This window comes from Schistocerca americana, chromosome 1 (genome assembly GCF_021461395.2).
Source record: "Schistocerca americana isolate TAMUIC-IGC-003095 chromosome 1, iqSchAmer2.1, whole genome shotgun sequence".
Classification (NCBI taxonomy): Eukaryota; Metazoa; Arthropoda; class Insecta; order Orthoptera; family Acrididae; genus Schistocerca; species Schistocerca americana.
Window position 1 is genome coordinate 588,761,141 of NC_060119.1, and position 12,431 is coordinate 588,773,571.

General features: G+C 49.4%; 1 protein-coding gene across 4 annotated transcripts in view; it reads left to right on the plus strand.

The window, feature by feature from the left end:
• The window catches only part of LOC124606741 (dipeptidyl peptidase 9), a 203,407-nt gene that overhangs the window by 51,550 nt on the left and 139,426 nt on the right, over nucleotides 1–12,431 (plus strand). The gene's annotated exons all lie outside the window — the stretch shown is intronic.

Sequence of the window (12,431 nt, forward strand, 5' to 3'; positions counted from 1 at the left end):
ACACATTGAGATGTTGCAGCACTTTTCTCTTGCGGGCAAGCACTTTCTGCTTAATATGTACAACTCCATCTGGGCAGAGGGCACATTTCCTGGATATTTGCATGAAGCCACTGTCATACCCATACCTAAGCCTGGTACGGATGAACACCTTCCATCTAGCTACTGCCCCATCTCTCTCACCAGCTGTTTTTGCAAGGTGATGGAGCGTATGATTCTTGCCTGGCTGGTATGGTGGCTCGAGTCTCACAATTTACTAACCCTGCACAGTGTTGATTTTGAGAGCACCGTTCTGCAGTTGACCATCTCGTCCCTTTGTCCATCTATGTCATGAATGGTTTTCTTCGGAAATCCCAGACTGTGGCCAGGTTTTTCGATTTGGAGAAAGCCTACGACAGTGCTGGAGGACTGGTATCCTCCATACTCTCTAAACGTGGTGTTTCCGTGGCCACCTGCTCCATTTCGTTGAGGAATTTTTAAAAGACAGAGTTTTCAAGATCTGTGTGGGTCTGCTTTGTCAGACACCTTTATCCAGGAAAACGGTGTGCCTCAGGGTTCCGTCCTGAGCATCATCCTCTTTGCTTTCACCATTAACCGTATAATGGTCTGTCTCCCACTCGCCATCTCTGGCGTCCTTTTTGTTGATGATTTTGCCATCTATTGCACTGCTACACAGTTGTGTCTCATTGAGCAGCATCTTCAGTGATGTCCTGAATGTCTTCACTCATGGAGCATTGACAATGACTTTGTTTTCCAGTGACAAAACCATTTGTGTGAATTTCTAGCAGTGTAATTGGTTTTTCCCATCATCTTTACATCTTGGGCCTGTTGCTCTTCTGTTTGTTGAAACTCCAAAATTCCTGGGGCTGCTCCTCAATAGGATACAATCTTGGTCCTCCCACGTGTCTCACCTGGCAGCCCGCTGTACGTGGTCCCTCAGTGTTCTGTGTGTCCTCAACGGTACTTCCTGGGGAGCAGCCCCCCTGCGGGTTCGGGGGTAAGAATAGGCCCGCGGTAGTCCTGCCTGTCGTAAGAGGCGACTAAAAGGAGTCTCAAACGTTTCGGCCTTATGTGATGGTCCCCTCTCGGGTTTGACCTCCATCTATCTAAATTATTCCGAAGAGCGAGCCAATTGGGGAAGGGCACCTTACATGGTGCACTGTATCCTTCGTGCAATTAGACCTATAGCCGTCTTTCTCGTCGCTGCAATGGTGTCCCGCTCGTTTTCGATCTCTTGGGCGATTACCACGCTGCACTCTGCAGTGTTTCTTTTAACTGTGACGACGACCTTGGCCATTTTTGCACCTAAGATCCAGCACGGTAGCCAGTCCGTTGTGGTGGGGTCGCCATGTACCCTCTTGGTTGTAGCCCCCTGACAACACAGGGATCGCTCTACTGATGCCTGCGCCGTTCACTCCCCACGTATGCCAAGGAGTAGATGCCCATCTCCCTGGGGCATCAGGACTCCCGGCAATGGCCATCCTGCCAGGTGGCCTTTGCTGTGGCTGGGTGGCGCCCGTGGGGAGGGCCCTTGGTCGGAGTAGGTGGCATCAGGGCGGATGACCCGCAATGAAGCGTGGTACATCATCTCTCGCTGGCGGCCAGCCGCCAGCAGTCTCTAAGCGTTCTCGGGCTCAATTTAATGCTGAAAAGTACAATCCGAAAACGTTCCCCCCTCTGGCCACACCGTGGGAGGAACGTAAATCTCAGGATGGCAGTAGCACTTATTCGCCCCGATTCTTAGTTTGTACGAGAGCTGATGGGGAGTCTTTTCTCTCAACAAAGCCTCAGTTCTTCGTCGAGCATTTAGAGGACAAGTTTGGGGAGGTGGAGGGCTTGTCAAAAATGCGCTCTGGATCGGTCCTGATCCAAACGGCATCCTCTGCCCAGTCACGACGGTTACTTGCTTGTGACAAGTTGGGGGATGTTGCTGTTACGATCACACCGCATAAGAGTTTAAATATGGTCCAGGGAGTTATTTACCATAAGGACCTTCTTTTGCAGTCTGATGACGAGCTGCGCGCCAACTTAGAGCGCAGAGGTGTACATTTCGTCCGGCGCGTTCATCGGGGTCCGAAGGAAAATCAGATAGCTACCGGTGCCTTCATCTTGGCTTTCGAGGGTGATACGTTACCGGAAAAGGTCAAGGTGATGGTCTACCGATGTGACGTCAGGCCCTATATTCCTCCCCCGATGCGGTGCTTCAAGTGCTGGAAGTTTGGCCATATGTCTTCCCGCTGCACTTCCAGCCTCACATGTCGAGATTGCGGACGCCCGTCTCATCCCGATACTCCATGTGCCCCGCCTCCCATCTGTGTCAACTGCGGGGAGCACCATTCACCTTGCTCGCCAGACTGCAGAATCTTCCAGAAAGAACGCAAAATCATGGAATATAAGACCCTGGACCGACTGACTTATACTGAGGCCAAGCGGAAATACGACCGATTACATCCCGTGCGAATGACGTCATCCTACGCCGCCGCTACAACACCTGTGCTCGCCCCATCAGTTTCACGACTTCCAGCCAGCTCGATAACCAGTAAGACTCCTCCTGCCCCCTTGCCAGTGGGGGGCTCTACCCACCGGGTTGCTCCTGCGCCACCTACCTCAGGGGCAACACCATCCCCCCCATCAGGGACGTCCGTCCCTGCTTCTAAGCCGGAGAAGTGTCCAACTTCTTCGGCTTCTCACGCTCGCAAGGGGTCCCTCGGGTCCCTCCCTTCCCAGGTTTCCACCAGTGGGAAGGCTGACGACCGCCAGTGGCGTAAGTGCCCGCAATCAGCTGGTCGACGGGCTTCACGATCCTCCTCAGTCCCGGAGACTGAATCGGTGAAGCCCTCCCAGCCAGTTAAACCCAAGGAGCAGCGTGAGAAATCAAAGAAGAAGAGCTCTAAGCCCAAGGAACTCGCGGTGGCAGCCACCCCACCGCCACCTTACAGCTCTGCGTCTGAGGACGAGGTGGCGATCCTGGCGTCCGCTGAGGACCTAGAACTCGCCGGTCCCTCAGACGCCATGGATAACACTAGCACAGGTGCTCAATCGGAGGCAGCAGGTGACCCAGCGGCGTAATCTGCCTTCCCCGTCCCGTCACGCCTTTCTCAGCCATGGACAATACCATCCTCCAGTGGAACTGCAGCGGTTTCTTCCACCATCTCGCTGAGCTCCGCCAACTTATCAGCCTTCACCCTTTCTTCTGCATTGCTCTCCAGGAAACTTGGTTTCCAGCAATGCGAACCCCCGCCCTCCGTGGCTATCGGGGTTATTATAAGAACCGAGCAGCTTATGAAAGGGTGTCTGGTGGCGTCTGCATATATGTCCTTCACACTCTGCACAGCGAGTCTGTCCCTCTCCAGACGCCTTTAGAGGCTGTCGCTGTACGCGTGTGGACGCCACAGGCTGTTACCGTCTGCAGTCTTTACATCCCACCGGATGGTGATGTCTCGCAGCTTGTCCTGGCTGCACTGGTCGCCCAATTGCCGCCACCTTTCTTGCTATTGGGCGACTTCAACGCCCATAACCCTCTGTGGGGTGGGTCAGTGGCAACAGGTCGAGGCGCCATCGTTGAGCATTTATTGTCGCAGCTCGATCTCTCGCTGTTAAATGATGGTGCCTTCACACACTTCAGTGTGGCGCATGGCACCTACTCCGCCATTGACCTTTCCATCTGTAGCCATAGCCTCTTACCGTCTGTCCAATGGAGTGTGCATGACGACCTGTGTGGTAGTGACCACTTTCCGATCTTTTTGTCACTACCACAGCGCCACTCTTCTGGGCGCCCTAGCAGATGGGCTCTGAATAAGGCTGACTGGGACTTGTTCTCCTCCACTGCCGCTTTTGCGCCTCTCTCTACCGATGACATTGATGCGGTGGTTCAATCGGTCACCACCGGCATCGTTACTGCCGCCGAATCTGCCATTCCCCATTCCTGTGGGTCCCCTCGGCGGAAGGCTGTGCCTTGGTGGTCGCCTGAGATCGCTGAAGCGATTAAAGATCGCCGGCGGGCGCTCCAGCGTCACAAGCGACACCCTTCCCTCGACCACCTTATCGCCTTCAAACGGCTGCGTGCGCGGGCCCGCCTCCTTATCCGCCAGGGCAAGAAGGAGTGCTGGGAGCGGTACGTGTCCACGATTGGCCTCCATGTCACTCCCTCGCAGGTCTGGGCCAAGATTCGACGCGTCTACGGCTATCGGACCCCTGCCAGCGTCCCTGCGCTCTCACTGAATGGAGCCGTTTGTACCGACTCCGACGTCATTGCAAATCGCTTAGCAGAGCATTTTGCTATAAGTTCCGCTTCTGCGAATTACCCCCAGGCCTTCCGCTCCATTAAAGAGCGGCTGGAACGTCGGAGCCTTTCGTTTCGCAGCAACCACCCGGAATCTTACAATGCTCCATTCAGTGAGTGGGAATTTCGCAGTGCCCTAGCTGCTTGCCCAGATGCCGCTCCTGGGCCAGATGGCATCCACTGTCAGATGCTGAAACACCTTTCAGTGGACTGCCAGCGGCGCCTTCTCGATCTTTACAACCGTCTTTGGGTCGAGGGGGAGTTTCCGTCGCAATGGCGGGAAGGCATTGTCATCCCCGTTTTGAAGCCTGGAAAGAACCCTCTGGAGGTGGACAGCTACCGTCCCATTAGCCTCACCAACGTTCTTTGCAAGTTGCTTGAACGGATGGTGAGCCGGCGCTTGAATTGGGTACTGGAGTCTAGGGGCCTTCTGGCTCCATCTCAGGGTGGGTTCCGTAAAGGCCGCTCCGCCGCCGACAATCTGGTGAGCCTGGAGTCGGCCATCCGTACTGCCTTTTCCCGCCGTCAGCACCTGGTCGCTGTCTTTTTCGACATGCGGAAGGCGTACGATACGACGTGGCGTCATCACATTCTTTCTACGCTCCATGGATGGGGTCTTCGGGGTCCTCTGCCGATTTTTATCCGCAATTTTCTGTCGTGTCGTACCTTCCGCGTGCAAGTCGCGGCCTCGTATAGTTCCTCCCACGTCCAGGAGAACGGTGTGCCACAGGGTTCCGTTTTAAGTGTCTGTCTGTTTTTAATAGCCATTAACGGTCTTGCTGCGGCCGTGGGAAACTCTGTCTCCGCTTCCCTGTATGCTGACGACTTCTGCCTTTATTACAGCTCTGCCAGCATTGCAGCTGTTGAACGTCAGCTACAGGGCGCTATCCGTAAGGCGCAGTCTTGGGCTGTAGCCCATGGGTTTCAGTTTTCGGCAGCCAAGACCCGCGTTATGCATTTCTGCCGGCGCCGAACAGTCCATCCTGAGCCGCGGCTTTATCTTGCCGACGAACTCCTTGCTGTGGTGGAGACCCACAGGTTTTTGGGGGTGGTTTTCGATGCCCGGTTGACTTGGCTGCCTCATATCCGGCAGCTTAAACAGACGTGTTGGCGGCATCTAAACGCTCTGAGATGCTTGAGCCACACCCGCTGGGGCGCCGACCGCTTTACCCTGTTGCGGCTCTACCAGGCGTTAATCCAGTCCCGTCTGGATTATGGGAGCCTGGCTTATGGCTCAGCATCCCCGTCTGCGTTACAGGTGCTGGACCCAATTCTCCACAGCGGGATACGCCTTGCCACTGGTGCTTTCCGCACCAGCCCCGTGGACAGCGTACTAGTGGAGGCAGGTGTACCTCCCCTGCGGTTCCGACGCCAACGTTTGCTGGCCGCTTATGCTGCCCATGTTCTAAGCTCGCCCGGGCATCCAAATTATCGTCTCCTGTTCCCGCGATCGGTCGTCCATCTGCCAGATCGTCGGCCCCGGTCTGGTTGTACAATAGCGGTCCGCGTCAAAGAGCTTCTCTCTGGGCTTCAGGTTTTTACTGTTCCACCTACTTTCCGGGCTACTTTGCATACACCCCCATGGTGTGTTCGTCGCCCTTGCCTTCGGCTGGACCTGGCACAGGGCCCGAAGGACTCAGTCCCTCCAGAGGCCTTCCGCCGCCGCTTTTATTCTATCCTGGCCACGTATCAGGGCTCTGGTATTGTCTACACTGACGGTTCGATGGTTGCTGGTCGTGTCGCGTATGCGCTCACTCTAGGGGACCGTTCCGAACAACGTTCCTTGCCGGATGGCTGCAGCGTTTACACTGCTGAACTGGTCGCCATCTTTCGTGCCCTAGAGTATATCCGCTCCTGCTCAGGTGAGTCGTTCGTTATCTGTAGCGATTCCCTGAGCGGTTTACGAGCTCTCGACCAGTGTTTCCCTCGTTCTCGTTTGGTGATGGCTATCCACGAGTCTCTGCATACTCTCGCCTGTTGCGGCCGCTCTGTGGTCTTTGTGTGGACCCCCGGTCATGTCGGTATCCCGGGTAACGAACATGTTGACCGCCTGGCGAAAGAGGCCACCAGCAAGCCATCTCTGGACCTTGGCCTCCCTGAGACTGATTTGCGGGCAGTCTTCCGCCGCAAAATCTTGGCGCTATGGGACGAGGAATGGCGCGAACTGACAATGTCCAATAAACTCCGTGCTGTCAAGGAGACGACGGCTGTGTGTCGGTCATCCCTGCGAGTCACTCGCAGGGACTCAGTAGTTCTTTGCCGGCTCCGCATTGGCCACTCCCGGCTGACACACAGTTATTTACTGCGCAGGGAGGACCCTCCTGTATGTCGCTGTGGGGCGGCTTTGACAGTGGCCCACATTCTGTTGGCCTGCCCCCTTTTAGCAGTGGTCAGGCAGACATTTGCGCTGCCTGCTACGCTCCCTGCCCTTTTAACAGACGACTCCGCTATGGCTGACTTAGTTTTACGTTTTATTCGGGCAGGGGGATTTTATCATTTACTCTGAGTGTTTCTGTTTTATTTTATTGTTTTGTGTTGACTCTGGCTTTGGCCTATGATTTTCCACTGGTTTTTTAATGTGTTTCTAAGTGGTTGGCTTTTCCTTATTTATTTCTATGGTCGGCCAACCACCGTCACACTCTGTGTGGTTTTAGTTCGTTTTGTCTTGTCCTTGTCTCCGTTTCTCTTGTTCTGTATCGTCTGTGATCTCTTCTGTTCCTTGTTTTTATTCTCTGTGGGTGTTCTTTGTCTTTGGAAAAAGGGACCGATGACCATGGCAGTCTGGTCCCTTTAATCCCCCAAACCAACCGACCAACCAACCTGGGGAGCAGATCGAATCACCTTCCTTCATTTGTACCGGTCCCATATCCGTTCGAAACTAGACTATGCATGCTTCTTTTATGTATCCGTATGTCTATCCTTCTTACGCTGTCTCAATACTATCCACCATCATGGCATCCACTTGGCCATTGGCGCCTTTTACACTAGTCCAGTTGAGAGTCTGTATGCTGAAGTGCTAACTACCGCTGTCCTACCATCGGGACTTTCTCCTCAGTATGTATGCATGCCGTTTGTATGCCATGCATGGTCCCCCATCCTATGCCTCCTTCTTCAATGACTGCTTTGATTGTCAGTATGGGGTGTGTCCCTTTTCTCTGTTACCTCCTGGAGTTCACTTCCATCTCTTGCTCCGGCAGCTTAATTTCATGTTACCTGCAACTTTCCCAGTGGGTGTGAACCCTTTGCCACCTTGGCTCTTGTTCACCTTGGCCTTCATTCGCTTCGTAAGGGCACTACTCCATCCTTGTTCTATTCCCTTCAGTTTCACGACCTCTGCATTGTACTTAGCGGTAGTACTTTTGTGTACACTGATGACTCTTGGACTGTCTGTGGTGTCGGGTGTGCCTTCGTCATTGATGTTGACGTTTTTCGGTATCAGCTTCTGTCACACTGCTTCGTATTTACAGCTGAGCTCTTCTCCTTGTATCAGGCAACACAGTACATCTGATGACACAGACTTTTCCATTATGTCCTCTGCTCGTACTCTATCAGCACCCTTCAAAGCCTCTGTGTGCTGTACACTGTCCACCCCTTAATGCAGCAGGTCCAGGAAATCTGTCACTTGCTTACTCTTGATGGAGTCATTGTGATTATGTGGGTTACTGGTCGTGTCAGTCTGCCAGGAAATAAGGCTGCTGACACTGCTGCCAAGGCTGCAGTCCTTATACCTCAGCCCACTTGTTCTTATATTCCCTCTGATGATCTCTGTGTTGCTATCTGTCAGGAGGGGGTGTCACTTTGGCATTGCCATTGGTCGTCCCTTCATGGAAATAAGCTCCAGGTTCTTAAGCCTCTCCCAGCGGCTTGGACTACCTCCTCTCGGCCCTCCCGCCACAAGGAAGTCATTGTAACTAGGTTGTGCATTGGGCACTGCCGTTTTAGCCATTGCCATTTGTTAAGTGGTGCTTCCCCACCACTTTGTGCACATTGCGCCCAACTTTTAACTGTCCACTATTTCATGATGGAATGCCCTCCTTTTGACCGTTTATGTTCCCATTTGGGCTTGCCGCCTGAGTTATCAGCCGTTTTAACAAACAACACACGAGCTGTCAACTGCATTTGAGTTTTTATCTGTTGTAGCAATATGGCGAAGGCCATTTAAGTTTTGATTCTGTACCTTCGTTTTTTTTTTTTTTTTTTTGGGGGGGGGGGATTGACGTATAGTCATTTTTATCTCCTCTCTTTGTCTTCGTTCACAGTTTTGACATGGGTACTTATGAGCCTAGTTGTTTTTGCACTCTAAATCGAAACAAACTAACCATGGGTGTTGGCCCATTGAGTAGATATGATTTATGTCCCACCAATTAATGCCTTCAAACGATTAAATTCTGTCTTAACACTTCCTTCATAGCAAAAGATAGTAGTACAGCCTAGAAGCATTATTTTTAAGGAAGTGTGTGATAGAAAATAATGAAGAGCTGCTCTCATTACTTTACAAATGTGTAGAAAGACCAATCGCACACGTGATCCCAGATTATATAGGAAACCCCACTACATGCTTGGGATACTTGTGTGCCACCTGCCACCATCACCACATAAAGAATAGTGCTAACCTGCACACTGGATGGGTGACTAAACAAACTTTAAACTTCAGAAACAAATTATATATTTTACATCTACATACATAATATGCCAGCCACCATATGGTGTGTGGTAGAGGATACCTTGTACCACTACTTGTCATTTCCTTTCCTGTTCCACTCACAAATAGAGTGAGGGAAAAACAGCTGTCTAAATGTCTCCATACGAGCTCTAATCTCTCTAATCTTATTTTCACTACCCTTACATGAAATGTGTACTGGTGTCCAAAATTACAGCAACAAACTGCTATTTCTCCATCCTATGTCTAATTCACGATATAATCATACAAACTGTCAACCAGATGTTCGTACGCTCATGTTCTGCATGGAAGAAGGCATTCTGGTCAATGCACAATAATGCCAACGATGACATCTGGGCACCTATGAAACAACATAGTGTTTGCTGGTTAACCCCACATCCACAATCACTGTGTTCACAACCAAAGACGGTGCAATATGGCACAGAGTTGATGCCTACCAGACACTCTGTGGCCAAGGGCTACAGAAAGAAAGGAAGCAGGAAAGTTGTAAACTGATGTGGGCTGATGGCTTAGTGTGAATCTCTCTTTTTTCTCAGATGTGGCGACAGTGTATACAGACCAAAACTGTATCCCGAAGACCAGGGCAGAGCCGACCATGTGAGATTTCAGAAGAGATGACCATTATTTGGCTGTAAGGGCATGGCAGTACTGCCTTAGCAATGCACAGCAACAAGTGTTGTGCTTATAGCATCCTCCAGACGTGTTTATCGAGACAACTCCCCCCCCCCCCCCCCCCCCCCCCCCCCTGTGCAGAATGCTTTGGTAGAGTGGCCTTTATTGCAGGAGACCTGCTACATGTCTAACTCCGAAGTATCTAGAGACAAGTCATCAACATGCCACCTAGGCAGCCAAACAGTGGACAATGTTGTTTTCACAGATGAGTCCAGATTTAGTCTGGAGAGTGGTTCTCAAGGGATGTGAGGAGGATCCCTAATGGTGTGGCCATGGATAATGTTGACCACTCAAACTCCTATTCATGAAATTGCATGGGTGAATCAGCAAGGTTTAACTGCTGTCAGATATTGTGATGAGATCTTGGGACCTCATTTGCAGTTGTTGCAAGGTGCTGTGGGCCCAGGCTTCGTATTGATGGACGATAATGCTCAACCTCATAGAGCATGGTTGACTGATGTTTTCTTGGAAACAGAAGATATTGCACATATTGTGTGGCCTGCTTGCTCTCCCAATTTGAATTCCATAGAGCATAACTTGGATGCTATAGGGACACAGCTTGCATCACGCCAGCATCCACCAACAACTCTCAAAGACTGCAAGCAGCTCTGCAGGAAGAACGGGCATTATTGCCTCATGACATAATTGCCTGATGATATAATTCACAGCGTGCCCCATCGTTGTCAGGCCTTTATTGCTGCCAGAGGTGGTCACATCCCATACTGAGCACATTAACCAGTTGTTGGAATGTATGTGCAGATCCATTAAGATGGAAAAAACACAAAACATTTGTGTTTACCATTATGCATGCTGCAGTTGTTTAAGTTCTGTATTCTTTACATTGTTTCTACTGTACTATCACCTGTTTATACTGTTTTGTGGCAAAATAAAGGCAACCTTGCAAAATTTCTGTTTGTTGCTTTAATTTTGGACACCAGTGTATGTTGACGACAGGAGAGTCATCCTGCTGTCGCTTCAGATGCTGGTTCTCTACATTTTGTCAGTAGTACTCCTTCAAAATAATGTAACATTTCCTCCAGTGATTGCCATTTGAGTTCCTTAAGATCTCTGTAATATTTTCTTGTTGTCAGAACATACCGGTAACAAATCTAGGAGCCCACCTCTGAACTGCTTTGATGTCTTCCTTTAATCTGACCTGGTGCAGATCCCAAACACACAAATAGCACTCAACAGTGGGTCACACTAGTGTCCTATATGAGATCTGCTTTAGTGATGAATCACATTTTCTTAAAATTTTCTCAACAAACGAAGTTGAGCATTCAGCATCCCTACTGCAGTCCTTACATGCTCATTCCATTTCATATTGCTGAGCAGTATTACATCTAGATATTTAATCAATGAGACTAATGCTGTAATCAGACATTATGGGTTTGTTTTTCCCACTCTTCTGCATTACCATACACTATTCTACATTTAGGGCCTGCTGCCATTCATCACACCAGCTAGAAATTTTGTCTAAGTCATCTAGTATTTTCCTACAGTGACTCGAGGATGACACCTTCCCATACACCACATCACCATCAGCAAACAGCTGCAGATTAGTGCTTGCCCTGTCCACCAGATCATTTACATATACACAGAATAACAGTGGTCCTATCACACTTCCCTGGGACACACCTGATGATACCCTTGTCTCTGATGAACATTCACTGTCAAGGACAACATACTCTGTTCTACCATTGAACTTTCACTAGTATTGAACCATTGGCTTCAAAAAGAATAAACAATACACAACGTTATTGCAGTACAAAATAAAACCAACTAGGAGGAGAATGTGTATTAAACATTCAGGGAGTTGGTGAAGGTGTGCTAAAACTTTCCTGCTTAGTGGCTATCAAATTGATTTACTGAAGTATCAACAAAACTAGAGAAGCTTACAGCTCGATGAAAGATGTTTTTGAGAAGTCACACACACTTAAAAAGTCCACGTTGTTCGTGGCAGCCACAGACTGGTATGTGTGGTGGTGTTGGGGGTGAGCTGTTATCTCATGATTACTAGAGCATTTTATAGATAGAGCATAATGACTGCAGGTTTGGAAAGCTCAGTTACTCATTTGTCAACCATTTACTTCCAAGTGGGTGGTTAGAGAGGTGACTGAGATGATAAGCAGCCTGCCAACATGAGGCTACTGTTACCTGTGTTGCCATTTTGAGAGTAACCTATTGCATGCAGCAATAAAGAGGAGGCTGAAAGAATATTGTGTACTGTGTTTTTGTTGCTCCTCTGGGCATTTTGGGAACAGCATTGATGTCACTGCAGTTCCATCCCCTGCCCCCTTCCCAAACCACTATCTCAAAATTAGGAGATGAGTTCTGTAATGTTCTTGACAAGTGGAAAATAGAGGCAAGATGAACGTTAGTATGTAAGAATTGAATATAATACTCCTACAGTTAATGCCCCATTATAATGTTGTAACTCACAACATTGAGTGAGATATTATCAATATCACAAGACAGTGACCTACTCACACACCCAGAATTTTTTTTAACTAAAGTTATATTCAGCCGATTGAATACACAGTATTTTAAATGTTTAAATTTTAGGAAGATTTTAATGTGCTATTTACTCAAGTTATACTTCTTTGTAATACTTGTTCAAGAAATTATAAATAATATTGAATTTCATTAATTACTGTTATTGAATATGCTTGGGAATACCTTGCCTGTGCATTTGGAGCGGAGTTAATACTGAAACAGTTTTCAGTTTTAAGAAACTAGATAACACAGATATAGTAACAGAAGATGTGTACTTAATAGTGGAAACCACTAGTTTTGTTT